The sequence below is a fragment of the Myotis lucifugus genome, unplaced genomic scaffold, assembly GCF_000147115.1.
Source record: "Myotis lucifugus unplaced genomic scaffold, Myoluc2.0 scaffold_972, whole genome shotgun sequence".
NCBI lineage: Eukaryota > Metazoa > Chordata > Mammalia > Chiroptera > Vespertilionidae > Myotis > Myotis lucifugus.
The window spans coordinates 21,905-49,561 of NW_005872020.1; the positions used below are offsets into that span (position 1 = coordinate 21,905).

Consider the following 27,657-nt stretch of genomic DNA (forward strand, 5'->3'; position numbering starts at 1 on the left):
GGGGTCACGACCCACAGGTTGAGAACCGCTGCTTTAGAGTCACCACCACTATCATGTGTAGGTAGCAGGTTTTTAACAATTGTGTGCACCTCTCTCTCCACATGGGGAAGAAACGTGTATGAACGTATGTGGTAAATGAATAAACAACAACACGTTGGTGTAGGAATTGTCCAAACATGAAGAGAATGTTTTATAAGATTTTATTGGAGCCAAACTGTCGACAACTGTTGGGGAGAAAGACCTCAAATGCGTTTGCAGCTCCATTTGTGCATTTGAAGTTAAGGAGGGAAGGTGAGGAGTGACATGGAGGTGGGAGAGAGCAAGGTAGAGACTTGATGCCAGGATAGTGAACAAGAGGTTCTCTCTCTCTCTCTCTCTCTCTCTTTCTCTCTCTCTCCTAAATTTTATTGTTGAAAGTATTGCATAGGTCCCCCTTTTTACCCATTATCCTCTTCCCTCTCACTCCCATTCCCTCCCCAGGCCTTCACAACCCCATTGTCTGTGTCCACAGGTTAGGCGTATATGCAGACAAGTTCATTGGTTGATCTCTTCCCACCCTCCCTCCCCTGCCTTCCCTCTGAGCTTCCATGGTCTGTTCATGCTTCTATGTCTCTGGGTCTATTTTTGTTCATCAATTTATTTGGTCCATTAGCAATGCATATTGGTGAAGCCATTATGGAAAACAATATGGAGTTCCATCTAAAAATCAAAAATGAAACTCCCATTTGACCCAGTGATCCCACTTCTAGGAATACATCCTAAGAAACCCAAAACACTCATTAGAAAGAATATATGCCACCCTATGTTCATAGCAGCACAATTTACAACAGCTAAGCTTTGGAAACAGCCTAAGTGTCTGTCAGCAGACGATTGAATAAAAAAACTGCAGTAAATCTACCCCATGGAATGCTAGTCAGCCGTGAAAAAGACAGACCTCTTATCATTTGCAACAGCAGGGATACGTCTGATAAGGAGTTAACCTCCAAAATGCATAGCAACTCATACAACTTAACAAAAGGAAGACAACAACACAATTGAAAAATGGGCAAAGGGCCTCATAGGTAAGTATCCAAAGTGGACACACAGATGGCCAAGACGTGCTCTCCTGAGGGTGGTCATGCTGATGTCAAAGGTGTGGTAACCCAGATGCACAGGAACAATGGACGGTGCTTAAGGCAAAGACAAGCCTTTTAGTAAAAAAGTCATAGGCCTGGGGTGTGCCCTCCCCCAGGACTGCCCATGTAGGATGTGTGATCAGAGCCTCCTGTGAGGGTCCTGTCAGTCACTGAGTTTTGTCAGATTTACAACACAGTCCCCTTTTTGTTCACAAATACAATCCCTAAAACTTGACATAGGACAGGGCTTTCTGTGAGCTCTGTGGCTGATCCTTGGAGCAAAACTAATTTTAGATGGAGCAGGAAATGGCATCTTTCTTTAACTCTGCACCTGCTCCTGCTCAGGGCCCTGTGCTGGTCCTGCCCTTCCCCCAGATGGTCATGGACCCTCCCTGCAGCCCAGCCCTGTTATCTCCTCAGGGAGGTTAGTGTCTGGGCTCACAGGGACTTCCCCTCACTGTGTGTCTTGCACAGTAATACACGGCCGTGTCCTCGGCTCTCAGGCTGCTGACCTCCATGTAGGCTGTGCTCGTGGACGTGTCTCTGGTCATGGAGACTCTGCCTTGGAACTTCTGTGCATAGTACGTGTTTCCACTTCCAGGATAAATCCTCCCCATCCACTCAAGCCCCTGTCCTGGGGCCTGTCCCACCCAGTGCATCTAGTAGCTGGTGAAGGTGTATCCAGAAGCCTTGCAGGAGACCTTCACGGAGGCCCCAGGCTTCCTCACCTCAGCCCCAGACTGCACCAGCTGCACCTGGGAGTGGACACCTGTGGGGAGGAGACAGGAGTGAGTGGAATCCCCTTGACTCTCCGTGGATCCTCCTTAACCCAGGACAGGAGCCCATTACCTGTCACCATGGCCACCAGGAGGAGGGTTCTCCAGCTCCAGTCCATGCTGAGGGTTGTGCTGTGAGCACTTCTGTAGGGGAGGGTGTGGCTGTGGGTGATGCTCTCAGGGCACAGACTTACCCATATTTAACCTGGTCTGTCTCCTCTCTTTTGCATATTCATGAGGCAGAGTATTTCATAGCTGAGGTCTTGACCCCACCTGAGAGAAGATGGGTGACACAGGGACCATGGTCACTGGGAGTCCGAGGGTCCAAGTCCTAATTCTTTTTCTTTAAACTATACCTTTATTGTTGAAGGTATTACACATGCCCCCTACATCCACCATTGGCACCTTCTAGCCCGGCCCCGGGTGCCCAGATCTTCACCAACCTATTGTCTGTGTCCCTGGATGATGCACATATGCATACAAGTTTGTTCGTTGCCCTCTTCCCACCCACCTACCCACCCAACCATGATTCCCTCTGAGATTCCCCAGTCTGCTCCTTGCTTCTAGGTCTCTGGATCCATTCTCTTCATCAGTTTATTTTGTTAATTACATTTCACATATGAGTGAGATCATGTGATACTTGTCTTTCTCTGACTGGCTTATTTCATTTATATGATACTCTCCAGGTCCCTCCATGCTGTCCCAAAGCATAAGAGATCCTTTTGTTTTACTGCTGCATAGTATTCCATGGCATAAATATACCACAGCTTTTTAATCCACTTAGCTACTCATGGGTATTTGGGCTGTTTCCAGATCTTAGCTAATACAAATTGTGCTGCTATGAATATAATTGTTCATACATTTTTTTAAATTGGTGTTTGGGGTCCCTCCGCATATATTCCTAAAAGTGGGATCACTTGCTCAATTGGCAGTTCCATCTTTAATTTTTTGAGGAAACTCCATATTGCATTCCATCATGGCTGCAGCAGTTGGTATTCTCACCAGCAGAGTATAAGAGTTCCCTTTTGTCCACATCCTGGCCAGCACTTGTCATTTGTTGATTTGTTGATGGCCGCCATTCTGACACATGTGAGCTTCCTGTGCACACTCTTCCTTTATGCAAGTTCACAGCCTATTGCTGAGACACCAAATAGTTACATCAAAAATAGTCATGGCACTAAGTGGAGAGAAGACATGAAATAAAAGCAGTGATCATGTATGTGCACAACATAGTATCATTCATATGTTGAAATGATGGTAGAAGGAGATTGAATTGTTTTCTCAGTCTAGTGTCATCAGTGATGTTGGGATTTATAGGGAGATGAGTGAGGAGAATTCCACAGTAGAATTTCTCACAGGAAATGGAACTTCAACCCCGAGGGGAATCCCTCCCTTCTAATCTCCCTCTGCACTTCCCCTTGGTGGTCACTGTGGTCAGATGGTGGTGGGCTCTCCCCCATAACATACAACATCCTTAATGTGTAATACACACATTCTCCCATCAGGCACAGGATTCAGAAAATATTCTCTTGCTAAGTTTTCATTTAACTTCCTTGATGGACTATTTGGTGGAACAAATATTTTTGCTTTTATTAAAGTTCAATACATCAGTATTTTCTTTATTGGCACCTGTTTTGGGTGATTTTACAAAGAATTCCCTAGGAAATTGTGAGCATCCACTGCACATGTGGATTGGCTACAGCAGCCAAGGGGGCTTGAGTAGGTGCTGGTACCAAGGGGAGCGCTGCTGGGAAACTACCGATAAATGTGGACTTGACTGTGGAACTGGTTGAGGGGAGGAAGCTGGACTTGTTTTGAGTCACATGACAGAAATGTGCCTGAGGCTCATGGACAGAGAGTTACTGGACTTGTGGGTTTAAAGCCTCCTCCAGTGAAGGCCCAGAAGGAAGTGCAGGGCATGAGAGAGACAGCTTGTATCATCGTAGGAAATACCTGGATAGTGATGAGCAGGAGTTGATTGAAGTAGAAACATTAAAGATCATGCGGGCAGGGATCAAGAGAAATAAGGAACCTTTCACAGTAAACTGGTGGGAAGAGCACCCCTGTTTTCTATATTCACATTCTCAGTGTTTCTGTTCTAGAAGGTGACACCTTCCCTGGTGCATGGAATTAGGACTTGGATACATTTGAAGTCATTACGGATATGATCTCAACATGGATTCCTGAAGCTGCATGATTCATTGTTGTCCCTTCAATGAAATCTCTCAACACTGCTGGGAAAGGGTGGACACCGCTCATTGCAGGAGCCATGGTGATGGTGTGTCTGTATGAGGAGCCTTCATTTCATTGGACCAGGACCCCTGTCTCAGTCCATTGTTGTCATCATATCCATTATCACTTTTATCACCACCATCACCATCATCATCATCACCCTCATCGTCATCAACACCACTGGCTCACTTATAATAGTTCTTGCACTCCTTTCGGTAGACATTGTTGTTGCCAACAAATAATGACTCTTTATCTCATTTTTGGTCATATATTAAAAATTTTAAGGAAAATACCTGGCCAGACATTATATTACTTTACATTTGAATGCTGACAATGGTTGGCTCATTCCTAGCCTCTTCTCCATCTCCCCCACATGGGAATCTGACCCGAAATATTTGTCTCCTCTCCATTTGTCACTAAGAGGTAGAAACCACATAAGCCCCTAGAAGCAGAATTCCTCCCCTTCCCCACCACCTCACCAAAATAAAAGCCCCAAACCAGTCTCCTTTCCTTGCTCCATTAAAGCAGGTCTGACTTGCTGAAGGACCTTTGCTGTGCTTCTCAGAGATTTAGTTATGTATGTAATAAACATTTCATGTACCTTGATGTGTGTTTGTCGTCACCCTGGACATCTGTACCAATCTGGTGTGGGTCCCTATGCCTCTGCCTGGTGACACCTACTCTTGTTGCTATGAGCACCATGACAGGTCAATGACCTTCACCACGAAGGTTTTTCTTTTCTAGCTTTGGGGTCACATTACTCTGGTGTCCACTGTTTAACATGCTCCCATCCTGCTGGCTGGGACCCTGAGCTCTGTGGGGCTGAGTTGCACTGTTGAGTAAACAGAGCCTCTGGTTGGATTTAGGAGACCAGGGTCAGAAGATTCGATGATTATTATTTGGACACAAGACTTTCCCAAAGAAACTCTCTGTGGTTTGGTCACAACAGAAAGTTGTCTATCTTCACAACAGACTTTTCTCACTCAGAGACTCAGAAATACATGCAAAATCAAGATCCAGAGGTTCCCTGGGGGAAACTGTGACATGAAGAGGAAGCCACTCAGGAACCAGCCCAGACCTCCAACTGCACCTGCTGCTGGGATGGTGCTTGTGTTCAGGGACCCTGCGCGCCCCCTGGTGTCCTGGAAGCTCCCTGCAGCCCAGCCCTGCTGTCTCCTCAGGGAGGTTTGTGTCTGGGCTCACACTGACTTCCCCTCACTGTGTCTCTTGCACAGTAATACACGGCCGTGTCCTCAGCTCTCAGGCTGCTCATTTGCAGGTACAGCGTGTTCTTGGCGTTGTCTATGGAGATGGTGAAGCGGCCCTTCACAGAGTTGGCGTAGTATATGGTACTGCTAGCACTACTAATGTATGCGACCCACTCCAGCCCCTTCCCTGGAGCCTGGCGGACCCAGTCCATTGAGTAGCTACTGAAGGTGAATCCAGAGCCTGCACAGGAGAGTCTCAGAGACCCCCCAGGCTGCACCAGGCCTCCCCCAGACTCCACCAGCTGCACCTCACACTGGACACCTGCAAACACAGAGACACAAGGTGGACTGAGAATCACATAGAAGCACCAACAGGCACAGGCACAGGTCTCAGCGCTCCCCACTCCTGAGAACGACCTTGAGAAATGATCAGGAGGAAAACGCAGCTTGGCACCAAGTCCATGGTGGAGCCGCTGGGGTCCTGTCTCAGGCGCTTGGGTTCTGGGTGTCTCCCCAACATGCCGGGCAAGGGCCCCTTTTATGAGCAGGAGGAGAGCCCCATTTGCATGGAGTCTGCATATAAGGTGCAGCTGGGACCCTGGGTTGCATGCCTGACCTTGTCATCCTAGGGGCGACCCCAGATGGGAAAGGACACAAGGACCCTGGCCACAAGGGGTCCCGTCCTGACCCCCCTCCCTTCCTCCTTTCCTGAGACCCATCACCCTGACACCATTCCTTTGGGGGCAGCTTACAAGATTGAGAGTCCTCCTTCCTGGGGTTTTGATGAGGACCTATAGGTGCTGCTCCAGAGGTGTGTGGATGGGGCTTCCTCTCACTCTCCTTCACCTGCATTGGATGCTCCCTGCTGTCCAGCCCTGTTGTCTCCTCAGGATGTTTGTGTCTGGGCTCACACTGACTTCCCTTCATTGTGTCTTGCACAGTAATACGCAGCTGTGTCCTCGGTCGTCATGGAGCTCAGCTGCAGGGAGAACTGGTTCCTAACCTTTCTAGGGTTTTCAAATGTGGCCTTTAGTATATTGAGGTCCATCACTTCTACAACTAATCTGCTAAGAATTTTAATTCAGAAGTAATTTTCAATTTTAAAGGCTTTATTCTGTATCTATTTATAGGATGGTATACTTTATCCTTCATTCTGTGGATGAGATGTAGCACAGTTACTGATTTACATATGTTGAGTCATCCTTGGATGCTAGGATGGTTTCCCATTTGATCGTGGTAAATGATCGTTACAGTGTGCAGGTTAGTTTCCTAGCATATCTTTGAGTTTTTTTGCATGTAATTTCATCATGGATATTGGCCTGTCATTTTTGTTTGTTTCTACTTGACTTTGATATGAGTGTAATGGTCACCTCAAGAAATCTGTTTGGAAGTGCTGTCTCTTTCCTTAATTCTTGGAAGAGTTCAAGAAGAGTTAATAGAAAGTTATCAAGTTCTATTTGAAATTCTGGTAGAATTCACCCTTGAGTCCATTTGGTCCTTGACTTTTATTTGGTGGAAGGTTTTCACTATTAATTCAATTACATTTTAAAATTTGTAGCAATCTAGCAAAGTTGGGGTCAAATTCCTAAGTTGAGCTTCTACTAAGTGGACTGAGAAATGCAACTGTTGATCTTCACAGGTGTGGTCAGTGTTGAAATAATCGTTGCTTGCACACCTCATATTTATATCATATGGCATCCAAGAGAATGAAATATAACCCCATTTTTTATTTTTAAGCAATTGAAAAGAAATATTTCTTTATTGATTTCAGAGAGGAAGGGAGAGTGAGCGAGAGATAGAAACATCAATGATGAGAGAGAATCATTGGTTGGCTGCCTCCTGCACGTCACCCACTGGGGTATGTGCCCTTGACAGGAATCAAACCCAGGACCCTTCATTTTGCAGGCCGATGCTTTATACACTGAGCCAAGTTGGTTAGGGTAACCCAATTTTCTAATATAGAATTCATAAAGGGCAGTGTATAAGGGCATGAATGGTTTTGTATTACTGCTCATGTGTGAATGCATGTATTTTCCAGAAATGAGTGTGTGACTGTGTGTGTGTACGTGTGACTGTGTGTGTGACTGTGTTGTGACTCTGTGTGTCTGTGTGTCTTATTGTTGGTGACTGTGTGTGACTGTGTATGTGACTTTGTGTGTGTGACTGTGTGTGTGTGACTGTGTGAGACTGTCTGTTGTTTGTCTGTGTGTGTGTGTGTGTGTGTGTGTGTGACTGATTCCTCGTGTGTGACAATGTGTCTGTGTGACTGTGTTTCCTGTGCAAGTCGTCAGAGGACGGTATGGACACAGGGGGTCCCATGTATGCTCCTCGGCTTCCAACATGCTCCCGATGCACATCTCACCCAGACTGAAGCTAGAAAACCTTGGCTCCAGGAGGAAAGATGGAGGAGGAGTTTGGTGATGCACATCCCAGCCCTCAGTGTCACCTGTCCCCACTATGGGGTTAGCACTGCTTCCTGGTGGACAGCAGGGTCCCCTCTTCTGGGTGGATGTGGGGCTCCTGTGTTTGTTGCACTGAGCTGACAGCTCCTCTGGGGGTCAATGTGGACCCAGAGAGGATGGGTGAGGTCCACCAGCCCTGAGTGAGCTCAGGCCTTTCAGCAGAGGGAGGGCCTGTGATCTCCCTGGAACCAGGAGGGGAAGGGCACACTGAGTCAGACACTGAGGGAGCTGTAACCCCCAGGGAGGGAGGCAGAGCTGTGCACACAACCCAACCCCAGCAACCCACCCGTGGAGTTCACACTCATCATTGAACCATTGAAAAGTGAGTGAAAAAAGCCACTTTTAGAATTTGTGAAGGAGCCTTCATGAAGGAGAGTCCCTACTCCCTGCCAACGTTTCACCTGCAAACACAATGTCCCTTCTTCACTGTTGTCTGCAGGGAGAATATGAGAAGGAAGAGCCATCACTGGAGGCAACTGAGATCTTGAGAGGAAATCCCTGAGCCCAACAGGAAGGCCCTTCCCTCCCCACCTCCCTCTGGCCGTGCTCCTGGGGCTGCTCTTTGTTCTGTGGGTCCTGAGCCCAGCCCTGCTGTCTCCTCAGGGAGGTTTGTGTCTGGGCTCACACTGACTCCCTCTCACTGTGTCTCTTGCACAGTAATACACGGCCGTGTCCTCGGCTCTCAGGCTGCTCATTTGCAGATACAGCGCATTCTTGGTGTTGTCTCTGGAGATGGTAAAGCGGCCCTTCACAGAGTTGGCATAGTATGTGCTACGACCACTACCACTACTAATGCGTGCGACCCACTCCAGGCCCTTCCCTGGAGCCTGGCGGACCCAGCTCATCCCGTAGCTACTGAAGGTGAATCCAGAGGCTGCACAGGAGAGTCTCAGAGACCCCCCAGGCGGCACCAGGCCTCCCCCAGACTCCACCAGCTGCACCTCACACTGGACACCTGCAAACACAGAGACACAGGATGGACTGAGAATCACACGGAAGCACCAACAGGCACAGGCACAGGTCTCAGCGCTCCCCACTCCTGAGAACGACCTTGAGAAATGATCAGGAGGAAAACGCAGCTTGGCACCAAGTCCATGGTGGAGCCGCTGGGGTCCTGTCTCAGGCGCTTGGGTTCTGGGTGTCTCCCCAACATGCCGAGCAAGGGCCCCCTTTTATGAGCAGGAGGAGAGCCCCATTTGCATGGAGTCTGCATATAAGGTGCAGCTGGACCCTGGGCTGCATGCCTGACCTTGTCATCCTAGGGGCGACCCCAGATGGGAAAGGACTCAAGGATGCTGGCCACAAGGGTTCCTTCCTGACCCCCCTTCCTCCCTCCTTTCCTGAGACCTGTCACTCTGACCCCATTCCTTTTGGGGGCAGCTTCCAGGATTGAGAGTCCTCCTTCCTGGGGTTTTGATGAGGACCCAGGGGTGCTCCCCCAGAGGTGCATGGATGGGGCTTCCTCTCGTTCTCCTTCACCTGCCGTGGGCCATGTGGCCTTTCTGAGGTTTGGGAATAAGAATATGCATTGAATGATGCTTTTATTTTGAATCTTAATGATTTTCCTTGTTATTTTCCTCACACAGATCCTCCACAAAATTCTAATCTCTACATGTTAGGAGGCAGAAGACACTGGGCTGGACGCTGTGGCCGCAGCCTCTGTCTCAAACGTGCTGCCACTCTCACAAGCACACAGTTGCCTCCCTAAAGCACACATTTCACTCAACTTCCTGCTGTTCCTGTGCAAAAGCCCTGTTTCCAGCCCCTCAAATTGGGGGAACTTCCATCATTTAAAAAAGGAGTCCTGGCTGTTTTGCCTCAGTGGATAGAGCGTGGGCCTGTGGACTGAAGGGTCCCAGGGTGGATTCTGGTCAAGGGCACTTACCTTGCTTGCAGGCTTCTGCTCTGGTCGGGGCTGGTGCAGGAGGCAATCAATCCATGTGTTTCTTTCACTTTGATTTTCCTGTCTGTCTCTCCGTCTCTCTTTCACTCTTCTTAAAAACCAATGAAAAAATATCCTCGGGGGAGGATTAACAAACAAAATTATAAAAATCAAACAAATAATACCAATAAAAATTAAATAATTACAGAAAATGATTAAAAAAGAAATATGTTGGCTCTTGGAACAAAACCCTGAGTAGAGAGTTGAGCCACCATGTCGTCCTTGTGGGCAGGTGAGCACCTCCCTTCTTGGAGGAGAGCGGCCACCTGTGTCCATCCTCCAACAGCTCCAGGCAGTGAAGACAGAGGGACACAGGAATCTGGGACTGTGGTCACTTGTTCCTCTGGGCAGGTGGGCCCCACCACTTGGAAAGTGCAGTCTGGGACCAGCACTGTTTCTTCCTGGTTTTCTCTAAAGCAGAGACGGCAGCCAGCACCCGCTCTCTGAAGGGTGTGGGTTGCTGTTCCTCATGTGGCATCTGTGAGCTGCCGTCAGTGAGGCTGCTTATCTGTGGCCTGTGACCCCACTGAAGGCCAGGAGGACTGCATTTTGCCACATTCTTTGAAAACCAAGCTGAGGTGAGGGAGGAACATGGAAAGCGATTCCTAAGGGGAAGTAGGAGTAAGTCTGCCTTCCAGGGATAATGAGGCCTGAGAGAGACAACTGGGGGGCCACACACAGGCTCCAGAGTTGGCCCTGGAGTTGGAGAGCCAGTTACCAAGCTCCTGCCAGACCTGAGGACCACAGCCTCTGGCCACAAGGAATATGACACCTTATGCTTCCTGGGAAAGTGCCTGGATGAACTACTTGGAACGGCAGCTGGTGCATCATGAGGAATCAGAAAAGCAGGCCCAGGAGCAGGAGACCCATTGGAAATGCCTGATCTTCTCCACTTGACAGGAGACGGCTGTCCTTTGCTGGTGGGTGTACAAACAGGCCTGTTGCTGCATTTATAAAACAGAAAAGTGCAATCATGCCCGGGAGGGGAGGGGCTTGGGCAGGTCAAACACCACCAAGCCTTACTTCTCTTTTCCTTTTTAAAAATATGTGTTTTTTTTTTAATTGATTTTAGAGAGAGAGGAGGGAAGAGTGATAGAGAGGTGGAAACCTCAAGAGAGACAACCGTGGATGGGCTGCCTCCTGTATGCACCATCCTGAAATCGAGCCCCCCATCCGGGACCAATCCTGTGACCTTGAGGTTCCTGGGTGGATGCTCAATCCCTGAACCACACCCCCAGGATCCTTCCCTCTCTGAGTAGCAGGTACTTGAATCAGGGTTTGCTCAGTTGCTGTCGGTCTCTGACTATCTTCATCAGCCTGACAGATGCCTGTTCTGATAGTCTTGGTTGGGTTTTTGATATTGTTGTGGAGAAACAGGTGTTTGGAGCTGCCTACGCCACCATTTTGCTACTGCCCTTACTGATCAGTGACTACTTTTGAACAAACAGAGAATGAGAAGGGAGAAGAGCAACCATCCAGAAATCTACCAACAGAGAAAACAGAGGGCACAGCACCCATCCCAGCCAGCAGAGGCAGGAGGAAGGGCCATGGCTGAGCAGTGACTCAGGTGTTTGTAAGTAGACCCTGTGTTTTAGGAAGATGAGCTTCCTGTTCCTGGAAGACCCCAGACACACATCCAGAAGGGGTGGCTTTGAGAGGATTGAGCTTGAAGGGCAGACAGACAGAACAGGGTCAATGGGACACAAAGGCAGGGGGAAGGTAGGCAGGGCAGACATGGCAGTCTGATCAGCCTAACCACAGGGACCAACCAGGCAGACATAACAGAATGTTTTTAGACTCAGAGCAGGAGGCCTGGGAAGCTAGGGAGCGCCTGCGACAGTAAGGTGAACGCACACAAGGGAACAGAGATGTGCAGGTCCCTTGCTGGACAAGAACGATGAGGGACCAACCAGGCGGGCACAGGGGTAGACACAGAGCAGGCTGGTGGCACATATACACCCGAGACCACAGGCTTCATGAGCAGCCCATTAGTGGGCCCCTCCCCCTTCCGGGAGCCTGAATCTGATTGTAATTAATGGTCCAAACTTTTGCTTAAATCTTCTGGTCCCTGATTTCATTCTTGGACTTGGTGACACTAGATCCCAGGGACAGAAAAAGCTCTGCTGGTTGTTCTGGTTATCAAGTGTGGCTCAAATAAACTCTTGAAAATATTCTCCAGGGGATGTGCTGCAGCGACGGGCAAGGCAGCAGGTGATGAGACTTACCTCCAGGGGGCAGTCCATTCTGCTTCACCGTCATCACCCTCTCCTCTGGCTATTACACGTGGGTTGTCTTCTGGCCTCAGTTTATTCCTTATCAGAGCCTCCGCCCCTGGGTCCCATCACTCAGTACTCGGTGGACCATCATCACACCCTTCTGTGCAATGGGTGTGGCTTGTGGCTGATTCACATGGAGAGTCCTTGTGCGCCATGGTATTGTGCACGTCTAAAGGCATCACAGATGGTCAGGCTCAGCTACTTTCATTCCTGGAGACTTTTCCCTTTGGGAGAGCCTCCCTCTCCATCTTGATTGCTCACAGACCAAAAAAGCCAAAAACAAACTTAAAGAAGGTACCCAACCTTTCCCTACACTGACATCACCTCACTCTTATCCGGGGATGGTGTGCTTACTCCACCTTTCTGTTTTCTGGAAAGTCATGACCCTGTAGTTATTCATTATTTCATACTAATGACCCAGTGTATGAAATTCGTGCACATTAAAAGGGAATTAATTGGAGGAAATATTTTAATATTGCTATTTTCCCTTTCTCTATAATAGAAGTGTTAGAGATGAAAGAAAATTGGTAAAGTGTATATGAAAATCATTCTCCTGTCAGAGTCTGGGGTGCACCATGGAACCAGAGTCCAGTACCCGCCCACCCACATGTGCCTCAAAATCATGGGTGACCCAGACCCATCCAGCCCAACCCCCAATATTCAGACCCAGCCAGCCCCATCCCCTTCAAGCCCCACTGGAGCGGGGGGCGCGGCCTGGGGTTCCCCCGGTCTGGGCCAGGCGGTGTGCCTTGAGGTCCCCTGGCCTGGGCCAGGGGGCATGGCCTCAGGTCCCTGCTGATTGCTTGTTAAGAATTGTTACGGGAACTTGGCCTCCACTGTGGGCACAGCCATCTTGGCCTCCACTGTGGGCACAGCCATCTTGACCGTTACTACATGATTGCCCATTTGCATATTCCTTCTTTATTAGGTAAGATTCTCTGCTTGGATTTGTGTAGCTAATAGGAAAAGTTCGTATCTTTCCCATGCTGAAGACTAACCTACTTGGCAGGGTACTTCTAACTACCCTCCCGAAGGCCTTGGCTGTGTTGGTGCTCTCTCCCTGGCATCTGGTTTAAGCCACGTACTGAATTTGCTTGTTGGTCTACCTGTGCTCCCACCTTTTCCTAAAACACCTTACCCATACCACCTCCATCTTAGCTTTTAGGGGTTGATTTTCTGTAAGGTAAAATATGTTAGGGTTAATCGACGGAAATCCAACTCAGATTTTTTAGAAGCATGGTCCTCTCCTAGGGAAACAATGTATTAATGGTGTCAGGAACAAGAAAGAGCATTATGGAATGAAGTGGATTAACAAATCAAATGCAGTGAATTTTTTATCAAAAAAGAAATTCTCCACAGGCTTAGAGATTCTCATGTCAACAACTTCAAAGTGGTTCATTTATGTTGTGGATTTTTTGTTCATTCAACCAGCAAGGGAACCTGCCAGAGAGTCACAGCGGGAGACAGCACAGCTGGGGAAGCCTCCTTTATTTCCTTCTCCTTTTTTATACACTTTCCTAGATTCCAGAGAGGAGGCCAGTGGAGAGATGGAAACATCAATGATGAGAATTATTGATTGGCAGCCTCCTGCCCCCCAACCCCTGGGGATCAAGACTGAAATCAGGGTGGTTTGTCTCAGTGGATAGAGCGTGGGCCTGTGGACCAAAGGGTCCCGGGTTAGATTCTGGTCCAGGGCACTTACTTTGCTTGCAGGCTCTTCCCCTGGTCAGCGCTGCTGCAGGAGGAGATCAATCCATGTGTTTCTCACATATCCATGTTCCTCCCTTTCTCTCCCTCTCTCTGTCACTCTCCTTATAAAACAATGAAAAAATATCCTTGGGTGAGGATTAATAAACAAAATAATAATAAAAATTAAACAAATAATCAAAGTGAAATAATTACAAAAAATAATTAACAAATGGAACATGATGGCTCTTGGAACAAAACCCTGGGTAGAGAGTTGAGGCACCATGTCATCCTTGGGGGCAGGTGAGCACCTCCCTTCTCGGAGGAGAGTGGCCCCCTGTGTATTTGTAAATATCATAATTTTTTGATGCAACGGTAAATGGGACTGTGTGTTTGGTTTCCCTTTCTGAGAATTCATTAGTGGTGTGTAAAATTACCATTGATTTCTGTATGTTAATTTTGTATCAGGCTACATTGCTGAATTCATTTATTAAATCTTCGTGTTTTGTGTGTGTGTGTGTGTGTAGTCTTTAGGATTTTCTATGTACAATATCATGTCTTCTATGAAGAATAAGAGTTTTACATCCTCTTTTCCAATTTTGGTGCCTTCTATTTCTTTTTCTTGTCTGATTGCTGTGGCCAGAACTTCAGTACTATGTTGAATAAGAGAGGTGAAATCAGGAATTTCTGTTTTGTTCCATTTATAGGGGAAATAGATTTGGTTTTTGCGCATTGAGAATGATTCTGGCTGTAGGTCTGTCACATGTGTCCTTTATTGTGTTGAGATATGAGCCCTCTTTTCCCACTTTGCTGAGAATATTTATCAAAAGTGGGTGTTGGGTTTTGCCGAATGCTTTTTCTGAATCTAACGATATGGTCATGTTATTTCTGTCTTTCAATTTGTTTATGTGATGTGTCATGTATATTGATTTATGAATATTGTACCAGCCCTGAATCCCTGGATGAGTCCCATTTGGTCATGGTGTATGATCTTTTAAATATGTTGCTGGATCCAATTTGCTAATATTGTGTTGAGGATTTTAGCATCTGGGCTCATCAGGGATATTGGCCTGTAATTATCTCTCTTAGTAGTGTCATCTGGTTTTGGAATTAGGATAATGCTGGACACATGAAAGAGTTTGGAAGTGTTCCTTCCTCCTGAATTTTTTTTGAATAATTTGTGGAGTATAGGTGTTAGTTCTTCTTTGGATAATTGGTAAAACTCCCCTCTGAAGGCATCCAGACCAGGACTTTTGTTTGCTGGATGTTTTTGGATTTCTGCTTCTATTTCCTCAGTTGTTATTGGCCTATTCAGGTCTTCTGATTCTTCCTGTTTAAGTTTTGGGTACTGTGTTTTTCTAGGAATTTGTCCATTTAATCCACATTGTCCAGCTTGTTGGCATATATTTGTTCATAGCACTTTATTACACTAGTTTTTATTTCTGGGGTGTCAGTTGTTAGGTCTCCACTTTCATTTCTGATTTTATTTATTTTGGTCCCCTCCATTTGTTTCCTGGTGAGTCTGGCTTTTTTGATCTTTTCAAATAACCAGCTCTTGCTTTCCAGATACAGTGGGTTCTCATGGCTCCTGGAAACCCACCAAAGGAGCAAGGAGGGAAGTGCAGGAGGTCTCCTCTGTCCTGCAGATGCGAGCGAGGTGAAGGTGGAGCCACTACAACACCTGTATCATGGAGGCTGGGAAAATGCTGAGATAGATCACAATCCCACAAGCAGCTCAACCTGGGTTGTTATCTCTTCTGAGCCCTGAAAGGACTGATCTACAGAGGATCCAACACCATCATTTTGAAATGTCAAACTTTAGCCCATGATTTTAAGTAAAAAAGATTGGAAAACTGTAAAGCTGTCTCCTTCACCAAGAGATTTCCCAAGTCAGCTGCTTGTTGAAATGAGATGATTTCCAAAGAACCTTGTTAAACGTCCCTATGAAACTGCATGACATGGGAAGCGCACACTGCTGTCATCTCACATCAGTGCTGGTGTGACACCTATGGTGGGAGAGCTGAGGTCATTTGCTGTGGCACCAGAAACAGCAAGTCCTGGCACCTGTACAGGGGAGGTGACCAGGGAGCAGCCCTCAAGGGCCCTTTGCACCATTCAGATGGGTCCATCTGGCTTCCACTGTCCGCGGGACGTGCACCTGTTTTATTTACTGTGGGCCTGTCAGAAGGAAGGGCCCTATGGGGACAGGTAGGCATGTAGGGCAGACCCCTAGCTGAGCACACAGGGGCCTGGGCTGTGCTGGGGTCTCTCTTGGTGGGAAAGTTTCCAACCACAGGCCGATGAGAGCATTGAGGATGGTCTCTGTGGAGAAAGAAAAGCAGGAAATACAGACACGTGGTGAGGAGAGTCCCCATCACTGCTCACATGTCCTCTGCCAGCAGCAGTGCTATCCCCTCCCCTGGGGTCTGCAGTGAGAAAGCGGGAAATGAGAGCCTCAGAGAAAGAGCAGGAGCTGTCCCTGGAGGCAGCTGAGAGCTTGAGAGGAAATCCCTGTGCCCAACAGGAAGGCCCTTCCCTCCCACCTCCCTCTGCCCCTGCTCCTGGGGCTGCTCTCTGTGCTGTGGGTCCTGCGCGCCCCCTGGTGTCCAGTGTGGCCCCTGTAGCTCAGACCTGCTGCCTGGCACAGGGAGGTTTGTGTCTGGGCTCACACTGACTTCCCCTCACTGTGTCTTGCACAGTAATACACGGCTGTGTCCTCAGTGGTCACGGAACTCAGCTGCAGGGAGAACTGGTTCTTGGACGTGTCCCTGGTGATGCTGAGGCGGGATTTCAGTGTTGGGTTGTAGTCTGTACTTCCACCACCCCACATAATCCCAACCCACTCCAGCCCCTTTCCTGGAGCTTGACGGATCCAGTTTACACCATAGCTCGTCAGTGAGAATCCAGAGACAGTGCAGGTGAGGGAGAGGGTCTGCGAGGGCTTCACCAGTCCTGGGCCCGACTCCTGCAGCTGCACCTGGGACAGGACACCTGGGGACAAGGAGCATCAGTCCTGTCAGTCACCTGCAGTCACAGCCATCCCATGACCCCTGTCTGACCTCTGAGACCCTCACCTTGGGGAGCTGTCAGCAGGCACAGGAGAAGACCCAGCAGCCTCATCTTCTCCTAGACCACAGCTCTGCCTTCCCAGAGACTCAGCCCTGTGTGAGCTGTGAGCCTGAACAGCCCAGGAGAGTATGTACCCTGGAGCTTTAAGAGAAATTTGCATGTGGGGCAGCCTTTCCTATAAGTGTAGGGACTGAGGTCAGGCTGCCCTGGTCATTCTGAAGTCCCTCTTCAGGCATCACTTCCCTTGACCTCACTCACCTTGTAAGTCAGGGATAGGGGACACACTGGACCATGAGCACATTGGAATCAGGTCAGTGAATGGTCTAAATTCTCTGAGAATAAGAAGAAATTGTGGACTTGATGAGTAGGTTACACTTTTAACTTTTCATGAATCTTTTAATCATGTGTCAAAGGGATTAATATTTGTTCAGACCATTTCTGAATCTCAAAATCTTATTGTATCCACATTTCTAGATTTTTAAATTATAATTTTTTAGAAATAATTCCTATCCTTGTACAGAAAATAAAAATAAAAACAGCCATTCTCAACATCTTAATTGATGATGTTATTTTGATCTGAGAAACTACTCCCAAGCACAGAAAGGTGAGACACCTGTGATTGTTGACGTTGGAAATTTTGTGATTGTGTCTGCAGCTTCCTGTGCAAACTATTTGATATGCGAGCTCATGGCCTATTGCAGATACCCCCCTAATAGTTACATCAGAAATAGTCATGGCTTTAATTGGAGAAAAGGCACGAAATAAAAGCAGTGATCATGTATGTGAACAACTCAGAATCATCCATATGTTGAAATGATGATGAATGAAGTTGGAACTGCTTACTCAGTCTAGTGTCATCAGTGATGTGGGGCTTCAGAAGGAGGTGAGTGAACAGAATTCCTACCATAGAATTTCTCATCAGAAAGAGAACTACAACCCTGAGAGGAAACCCTCATCCCATCCTTCCCCTCCCCTTCCCCTGGGAGGTCACTGTGGTCAGAGGGTGCTGGGCTCTCTCACAAACATATAACGTCCTTAATGCATTGTGTGCACATTCTGCCATCAGCCATATGATTTGGAGATACATTCGTTATGTTTATGTTTTAATCTGTACGATGAATCTTTGATGGGACAAAAGTCTTTAATTTTAACTAACGCTAATTTAACAATATTGTCTGTAATGGGTCTTATTTTGGGTGATTTTACAAAGAGTTTCCCTAGAAAATTCTGGGCCTCCCCTGCCCATGTGGATTGGCTATAGCAGCCACAGTGTCTGGAGCAGGTTCTGGTACCAGAGGGGAGCACTGCTGGGAAAATACCCATAAATGTGGACATGACTGTAGAACTCGGGGAGGGGAAGAAGCTGGACTGTTTTGAGTCACATGACAGAAATGTGCCTAATGCTCATGGACAGAGAGTTACTGGACATGTGGGTTTAAAGCCTCCTCCAGTGAAGGCCCAGAAGGAAGTGCAGGGCATGAGAGAGACAGCTCATATCATAATAGGAAATACGTGAATATTGATGAGCAGGAGTTTGTGAGAAGTAGAAATTTTAAAGATCATGCAGGGGTGGATCAAGGGAAATAAGGAACCTGTCACAGTGGGAAGGAGACCCCTGTTTCCTACATACACATTCTCAGTGTGTGTGTTGTAGAAGGTGCCACCTTCCCAGGTCCATATGATTAGCACTTGGACACCTTTGGGGTCATTACTGATCTGATCTCACCGTTGATTACTGAAGCTGACTTATTCTTTGGGGTTACATTTATCAAATTTCATAACACTTACAGGGAAAGTTGGACAACCCTCACTGCAGGAGCCAAGGGGGTGGTGTGTCTGTATGAGGAGCCATCATTTCATTGGATCAGGACTCCTGTCTCAGTCCATGGTCATCATCATCATCATCACCACCATCATCAACAACATCGTCTTACCTATAATAGTTCTCCCACTCATTTTCTGTAGATATGGTTGTTGTACACAGTATTGACCCTTTACCTCATTTGTGGTCATTTATTGAAAATTTTAAGGGAAGTGGATAGCCACACATTATATTGCTTTACATTCAACTGATGACAATGTATGGCTCATTCCTGCCTCTTTTCCATCTATTTCTCCCGCCCCCCACACATGGGAATCTGACTCGAAATATTGGTCTTTTCTTCATTTGTCACTAAGAGGTTGAAACCACACAACCCCTTGAAGCAGAATCCTGCCCCCACCAAATCCCCTCGACAAATAAAATCCCTGAGTGAGTCCACTTTCCTGGATCCATCAAAGCAGCTCTCTCTTCCTGAAGGGCCTTTCCTATGCTGTTTCTGAGAGATTTCAACTACGTGCATAATAAACATCCCATGTCCCTTGTGTGGGTATTTGTGGTCGTTCTGCACATCTGGACCAAACTCCTGGGGGCCCAGCTGCCTCTGTCTGGTGTCAGCTACGCTCAGTGCTGTGAGTATGATGACAAGTCAATGACCTTGAACACCTGGGGTCCTTCTTCTCTAGCTTTGGGTTCACATGACTGGTGCCCTGCCAGAGGCTAAGACCAACAAGTAGTTAGCATAATTATGCAAGAAGTCCACTGGAAGGCTAATGGACTTTGATATTCAGCAAGAGCTGAAAATCACCATAACATTGCCTTACTTTTGGCAGAATGGCTGAAGGCAATCCTCCATCCTGATAATGCTTTTACTGTTTACCACACTTTACATTGATATGCCTGTTTGCACTCCTAAAGGGCAAATGTGTATCCAAGTAAATAAAAGATGATGGGCCAGGGGTTTCAGAGATCCTCTCCTCTAGAGAGTAAGATCTCTACCTGGCTCCCCCATGCCTTCAAAATTTATCTTTCTTGTCTAGTATATTCATTTGTGCCTCAGCCTCTTCTCCAGACCTTGAACCCTAACTGCAAATGGATGTGGTGTTCACAGTGCCTGCTGTCCAACACACTCCTGTCCTGCTGCTGGCTGGCTTGGCCCTGAGCTGTGTGGGGCTGAGCTGCACTGCTGGGTCAGAAAGGCCTCTAGTTGGATCTAGGTGACTTGGGTCAGAAGGTTTGAGCATTAATTGGTACTTGGCCCAAGAGTGTCTGAAAAGACTCTGTGGTTAGTCCATGTGAGCAAGTTGTTTCTGTTTAAAATGGACTTTCTAATTCAGAGACGTAATTCAGAAGTAAGTGCAGAATCAGGATCCAGAGGTTCTCTGATGGAAATTGTGACATGAAGAGGAAACCACACAGGAACCAGCCCAGACCTCCAACTGCACCTGCTGCTGGGATGGCCCTTGTGTTCAAGGACCCTGAGCGCCCCCTGTTGGTCACACAAGGAGGTTTGTGTCTGGGCTCACACTGACTTCCCCTCACTGTGTGTCTGGCACAGTAATACAGGGCTGTGTCATCGGATCTCAGGCTGCCCATTTGCAGATACAGGGAGTTCTTGGCGTTGTCTCTGGAGATGGTGAAGTGGCCCTTCACAGAGGTGGCGTAGTATGTGTTACCATCACGACCACTACTAATGAGTGCGACCCACTCCAGCCCCTTCCCTGGAGCCTGGCGGACCCAGTTCATGGGATAGCTCCTGAAGCTGAATCCAGAGGCTGCACAGGAGAGTCTCAGAGACCCCCCAGGCTGCACCAGGCCTCCCCCAGACTCCACCAGCTGCTCCTCACACTGGACACCTGCAAACACAGAGACACAAGGTGGACTGAGAATCACATAGAAGCACCAACAGGCACAGACACAGGTCTCAGCGCTCCCCACTCCTGAGAACGACCTTGAGAAATGATCAGGAAGAAAAGGCAGCTTGGCACCAAGTCCATGGTGGAGCCGCTGGGGTCCTGTCTCAGGCGCTTGGGCTCTGGGTGTCTCCCCAACATGCCGGGCAAGGGCCCCCTTTTATGAGCAGGAGGAGAGCCCCATTTGCATGGAGTCTGAATATAAGGTGCAGCTGGGACCCTGGGCTGAATGCCTGACCTTGTCATCCTAGAGGTGACCCCAGATTGGAAGGACTCAAGGATGCAGGCCTCAAGGGGTCCAGTCCTGACCCCCCTTCCTCCCACCTTTCCTGAGACCTGTCATCCTGACCCCAGTCCTTGGGGGCAGCTTCCAGGATTGAGAGTCCTCCTTCCTTGAGGTTTTGATGAGGACCCAGGGGTGCTCCCCCATAGGTGCGTGGATGAGGCTTCCTCTCACTCTCTTTCACCCACTGTGGGCCATGTTGCCTTTCTGGGGTTTGGGAATAAGAATTTGTATTGGATGATGCTTTTATTTTGAAATGGAAAGGTTCTTTTTTTTTTGTTTTCCCCAATTACAACTTACACACACAAATTTGTAATCGGACAGTGCATGGTCTGTGCTACCTGTCACTACTTGAGCCAAATGAGCAGAGACAGGGATGAATCATATACAGGCATTCATTCCAATACTGCCCGCAATATGGGGGAGCAGCAGGTCACCCAGTAAAATTTGCTCTGCAGTCCCCATAAACCAGCTGCTTATACTGAGTGAAAGGATAGAAGATTACGAGGGAAGTAGCCAAAGGCTCTGCCAAAGGGGCAGATGACAGAGAGCAGAGGCCTGGGACCTTCAAAGGGCTGGCGGGCTGGTTCCTGCAGGAAAGTTGTTCATCTCCGGGATGATTGGCAGCTCCAAATGGGGAGGAGGGGCTGCACTTCCAGGTGAGGTCCCAGGTCCCAGTGCGGCTGCCAGCCAGGCTAGAAGGTGCCTTCTCCAATCAGAATAAACAATCACGGTGAACAGAACAGGATGACCATGTTGTACAATTCTAGCCGGTTCCCCACACTCTATTCCTGCCCCTATAAAAACTTGAACCTCTATATGTGAGGAGACAGGTGAGCTGGGCTGGACACTGTGACTGCAGCCTCCATCTCTGATCTGCTGTCCCTGCCACAAGCACACAGTTGCCTCCAGAAACCACAGATTACACTCAACTTCCTTCCATGCGTGTGCAAAAGCCCTGTTTCCCAGCCCCTCAAATTGGGAGAATTCCATCGTTTACACATGGATCCCTGGGTGGTGGGGCTGAGTGGTTGGTGCATTGGTGCCCATACCAAAGGGTGCGAACTCTTTAGAAATAATTCACCCTGTCCAGGTGGCAGGTTTTTAATAATTGTGTGAACTTCCAACTCCACACGAAGAAAACAAGTGTATGAACATATGTTGTACATGAGGAAAAGGCAATACTTTGGTATAAGAAATGTCCTAACATGTAGAGAATATTTTATAAAATTTTATGGGAGCCAACTGATGACAATTGTGGGGGAGCAAGACCTCCAATGCCCTGGAGAATAACCATTTGCAGCTTCCATTTGTGCATTTGAAGTTAAGGAGGGAAGGTGAGGAGTGACATGGAGGTGGGAAAGAGCAGGGCGGGGACTTGATGCCAGGATAGTGAACAGGAGGTGTTCTCTCTTTCTCTCCTCTCTCTCTCTCTCTCTCTCTCTCTCTCTTCTAATCTTTATTGTTGTTGGTATTGCATAGGTCCCCCTGCTCTCCATTATCCTCTTCCCTCTCACTCCCATTCCCTCTCCAGGCCCCACCCACCCCATTGTCTGTGTCCATGGGTTAGACATATATACAGACACATTTATTGGTTGATCTCCTCCCACCCACCCTCCCCTGGCTTCCTTCTGAGGTTCCATGGTCTTTTCATGCTTCTATGTCTCTGGGTCTACTTTTGTTCATCAGTTAATTTGGTCCATTAGCAATGCAAACTGGTGCAGCCATTATGGAAAACAGTATAGAGTTTCCTCAAAAAATTGACAATGGAACTCCTATTTGACCCAGTGATCCCGCTTCTAGGAATACATCCGAAGAAACCCAGAAAACTCATCAGAGAGAATGCATGCACCCCTATGCTCATAAAAGTACAATTTACAACAGCTAAGCTTTGGAAACAGACTAAGTGCCCGTCAGCAGATGATTGGATAAAAAAACCGTGGTTCATCTACCCCATGAATGCAATGCAGCCGTGAAAAAGAAAGAACGCTTACGATTTGCAACATCAGGGGTACGTCTGACAAGGGGTTAATCTCCAAAATGTATAGGGACTCATACAACTTATAAAAGGAAGACAAAAACACAATTAAAAAATGGGCATAGGGCCTCATAGGAAAGTCTCCAAAGTGGACAGACATATGGCCAAGAAGTGCTCTCCTGAGGGTGGTCATGCTGATGTCAATGAGGGTTAACCCAGATGAACAGGAACAAAGGACGGAGTGCTTAAGGCAAAGATGGGTGACCATGTTCAGTGGGAGTCTGAGGGACCAAGTCTTAATTCTTTTTTCTTTAAATTGTACCTTTATTGTTGAAGGTATTACACATGTTCCCTTCATCCCCCATTGACACCTTCTAGCCCAGCCCCGGGTGCCCAGGTCTTCACCATCCTATTGTCTGTGTCCCTGGGTGATGCACATATGCATAGAGTTTGTTGGTTGACCTTTCATATGTCTCTTGGCTGTCAGTAAGTTCCCTTTGGAGAAATGTGTATTTAGGTCCTTTGCCCATTTTTAAATTGGATTGTTTGTCTTCCTTTGGTTAAGTTGTATGGGTTTCTTATAAATTTTGGATATTAACCCTTTATCACATGGATCCTTACCAAATATGTCCTCCCCTACTGTGGGCTCCCTTTTCATTTTGTTGATAGTTTCTTTTGCCGTGCAGACACCTTTTATTTTGATGTATTCCCATTTGTTTGTTTTCTCCTTAGTTTCCTTTGTCCTGGGAGATGTATCTGTAAACACATTGCAATGAGAGATGTCTGAGATTTTGCTGCCTATGGTTCCTTCTAAAATTTTTATGGATTCCCTACTCACATTTAGGTCTTTTAACCATTTTGAGTTTACTCCCGTGTATGGTGCATGTTCATATATGGTTTGTTTTTTTGCATGTTTATCTGTCTAATTTTCCCAACAATATTTATTGAAGGGACTGTTGTGACTCCATGCTCTAGCCTCCTTTGTCAAATATTAATTGAGTATAATGTCTTGGGTAGAATTCTGATTTCTCTGTTGTGTTCCATTGATGTATATGCCTGTTCTTGTGCCAGTACCAGGCTGTTTTGATTTCTATGGCTTTGGAGTGTAATTCAATATCTGGTATTGCGATCCCTCCACCTTTGTTCTTCTTTCTCAAGATTGCTGATGCTAATTGGGGTCTTTTTTGGTTCCATATAAATTTTTGGAGTATTTTTTGTAGATCTGTGAAATATGCTGTTGCAATTTTAATAGGGATTACATTGAATTTGTAGAGTGCTTTGGGTAATATGGACATTTTAATGATGTTAATTCTACCAATCCATGATCATGGTATATTTTCCACTTGTTTATATCTTCCTCTATCTCTTTATTCAACATCCTGTATTGTTCTGAGTACAAGTCTTTTACCTGCTTGGTTAAGTTTATTCTTAAGTATCATAATTTTTTTGATGCAATGGTAAATGGGATTGCTGGTTTGGTGTCCCTTTCTGAGAATTCATTATTGGTGCATAAAAGTCCCATCGATTTCTGGGCGTTAATCTTGTATCCTTCTACATTGCTGAATTCTTTCCTTAAATCTAGTAGTTTTTGGTCAAATCCTTCGGGTTTTCTCTGTACAGTATCGTGTTGGTGAAGAGAGTCCGCATCACTGCCCACGTGTCATCTGTCAGCAGCAGTGCTACCCCCTCCTCTGGGGTCTGCAGTGAGAAAGCGGGAAACTAGAGCCTCAGAGAAAGAGCAGGAGCCTTCCCTGGAGGCAGCTGAGAGCTTGAGAGGAAATCCCTGTGCCCAACAGGAAGGCCCTTCCCTCCCCACATCACTCTGCCCCTGCTCCTGGGGCTGCACTGGGCTCGCCCCCTGGTGTCCTGAGCGCCCCCTGCAGCCCAGTCCTGCTGTCTCCTCAGGGAGGTTTGTGTCTGGGCTCACACTGACTTCCCCTCACTGTGTGTCGCACAGTAATACACGGCCATGTCCTCGGCTCTCAGGCTGCTGAGGTCCATGTAGGCTGTGCTCGTGGATGTGTCTCCCGTTATGGAGACTCTGCCTTGGAACTTCTGTGCGTAGTTTGTGTTTCCATTGCTCGGGTTAATCCTCCCCACCCACTCAAGCCCCTCTCCCGGGGCCTGTTGCACCCAGTGCATGTAGTAGCTGGTGAAGGTGTATCCAGAAGCCTTGCAGGAGACCTTCACGGAGGCCCCAGGCTTCCTCACCTCAGCCCCAGACTGTACCAGCTGCACCTGGGAGTGGACACCTGTGGGGAGGAGACAGGAGTTAGTGGAATCCCCTTGACTCTCCGTGGACCCTCCTTAACCCAGGACAGGAACCCCTTACCTGTCACCATGGCCACCAGGAGGAGGGTTCCCCAGCTCCAGTCCATGCTGAGAGCTGTGCTGTGAGCACTTCTGTAGGGAGGGTGTGTCTGTGGGTGATGCCCTCAGGGCACAGACTTACCCATATTTAACCTGGTCTACCTCCTGTCTTTTGCATATTCATGAGGCAGAGTATTTCATAGCTGAGATCTTGACCCCACCTGAGAGAAGATGGGTGACACAGGGGCCATGTTCAGTGGCCCAATTGTTTTTTCTTTAATTTATACCTTTATTGTTGAAGGTATTACACATGCCCCCTTCAACCCCCATTGACACCTTCTAGCCGGGCCCCAGGTCCCCAGGTCTTCACCATCCTATTGTCTGTGTTCCTGGATGATACACATATGCATACAAGTTTGTAGGTTGACCTCTTCCCACCCTCCCACCCGACCATGACTTCCCTCTGAGCTTCCCCAGTCTGCTCCATACTTCCAGGTCTCTGGATCCATTCTCATCATCAGTTATTTTGTTCATTAGATTCCACATATGAGTGAGGTCATGTGATACTAGCCTTTATCTCACTAGCTTATTGAACTAACCATGATACTGTCCAGGTCCCTCCATGCTGTCTCAAAGCATAAGAGATCCTTCTCTTTTACTGCTGCATAGTATTCAGTAGCATTAATGTACCACAGCTTTTTTATCCATTCATCTATTCATGGGCATTTATGCTGTTTCCAGATCTCAGATATTGCAAATTGTGCTGCTATGAACATAGGGGTGCATAGATTGTTTCTGATTGGTGTTTGGGGTCCCTTAGCATATATTCCTAAAAGTGGGATCACTAGGTCAAATGGCAGTTCCATGTTTAATTTTTTGAGGAAACTCCATACTGTGTTCCATAGTGGCTTCACAGCATGAATTCCCACCAGCAGAGTAGGAGGGTTCCCTTTTCACCACATCCACGCCAGCACTTGTCATTTGTTGATTTGTTGGTGGTAGCCATTCTGACAGGTGTGAGCTGATACCTCATTGTCCTTTTAATTTGCATCTCTCTGATGGTCAGTGACTTTGACCTTTTTTCAAATGTCTCTTGGCCATCGGTATGTTCCCTTTGGAGAAGTGTGTATTTAGGTCCTTTGCCCATTATTTAATTGGATTGTTTGTCTTCCTTTGGTTAAGTTGTATGTGTTTCTTATACATTTTGGATATTAACCCTTTATCACATGTATCCTTGCCAAATATGTCCTCCCATACTGTGGGCTCCCTTTCCATTTTGTTGATGGTTTCTTTTGCTGGGCATACAGTTTTTATTTTGATGTATTCCCATTTGTTTATTTTCTCCTTAGTCTCCTTTGTCTTTGGAGATGTATCTGTAAACACATTGCTATGAGAGATGTCTGAGATTTTGCTGCCTATGGGATTTTCCCTACTCATCTTTAGGTCTTTTAACCATTTTGAGTTTACTCCTGTGTATGGTGTATGTTCGTGTATTGTTTCATTTTTTTGCATGTTTATCTGTCCAATTTTCCAAAAATATTTATGAAAGAGACTGCTTTGACTCCATTGTATGCTCTTGCCTCATTTGTCAAATATTAATTGAGCATAATGGCTTGGGTGGATTTCTCTGTTGTGTTCCATTGATGTATATGCCTGTTTTTGTGCCAGTACCAGGCTGTTTTTATTTCTATGGCTTTGGAGTATAATTCAATGTCTGGTATTGTGATCCCTCCACCTTTGTTCTTCTTTCTCAAGATTGCTGTGGCTAATTTGGCTCTTTTTGGTTCCATATAAATTATTGGAGTATTTGTTGTGAATCTATGAAATATGCTGTTGCAGTTTTAATAGGGATTACATTGAATCTGTAGAGTGCTTTAGGTAAATTGGATGTTTTAATGATGTTAATTCCAATGTTTTTCCTACCTAGGAATACCAAGGGCACTTAAAACAGACAATGGGCCTGCCTATACCTCTAGAGCTTTTAAAAACTTATGCTCTACATTCAGCATCGCACATACTACAGGAATACCCTAAAATCCTCAAGGCCAAGCAATAGTAGAAAGGGCTCACCAAACTTTAAAAACACAAATTAAAAAATTACAAGAAAATGAGTTTAAATATTCCTCTCCTCATCATGTTCTACAACATACTCTATTTGTAATTAATATACTAAATGTAGATTCTGAGGGAAATTCCCCGATGTACAGGCATTGGAACCCTGATCTAACTAAACCTAAAGTCCTCGTCAAATGGAGAGACTTGCTTACAGGAGCCTGGAAGGGACCTGATGTACTTTTAACCCGGGGGAGAGGATATGCTTGTATATTTCCACAGGACGCAGACTCACCTGTGTGGATTCCAGACCGTCTAGTCCGACCTTATGTCTCACCGCCCTCCATCTCCACCTCATCCTAGCAAACCTGACCAGTGCCAGTCTGCAGCAGATGTGCAGCCCTGAGCTGGAAACAATCTATCATTGGGAGGATCACATGTGCCTCCTTTTTGTCTGTCCATATGTCCCAGCTTTGCCCCACATCTCCTTTCCTTTTTCTTTTCTTTCTTTTTTTTATATGACTACTTGTTTGCTG

The 27,657-nt window shown here is 46.9% G+C and overlaps 1 long non-coding RNA gene across 1 annotated transcript; it reads right to left on the minus strand.

The window, feature by feature from the left end:
- Positions 1 to 5,354: 5,354 nt before the first annotated feature.
- Positions 5,355 to 20,430, minus strand: LOC102436856. Its single transcript, XR_330813.1, has 3 exons — positions 20,274 to 20,430; positions 11,957 to 11,960; positions 5,355 to 5,487 (listed from the first exon to the last, which is right to left on the minus strand). It is a non-coding gene; the product is annotated as an uncharacterized LOC102436856 (long non-coding RNA).
- Positions 20,431 to 27,657: the final 7,227 nt, after the last annotated feature.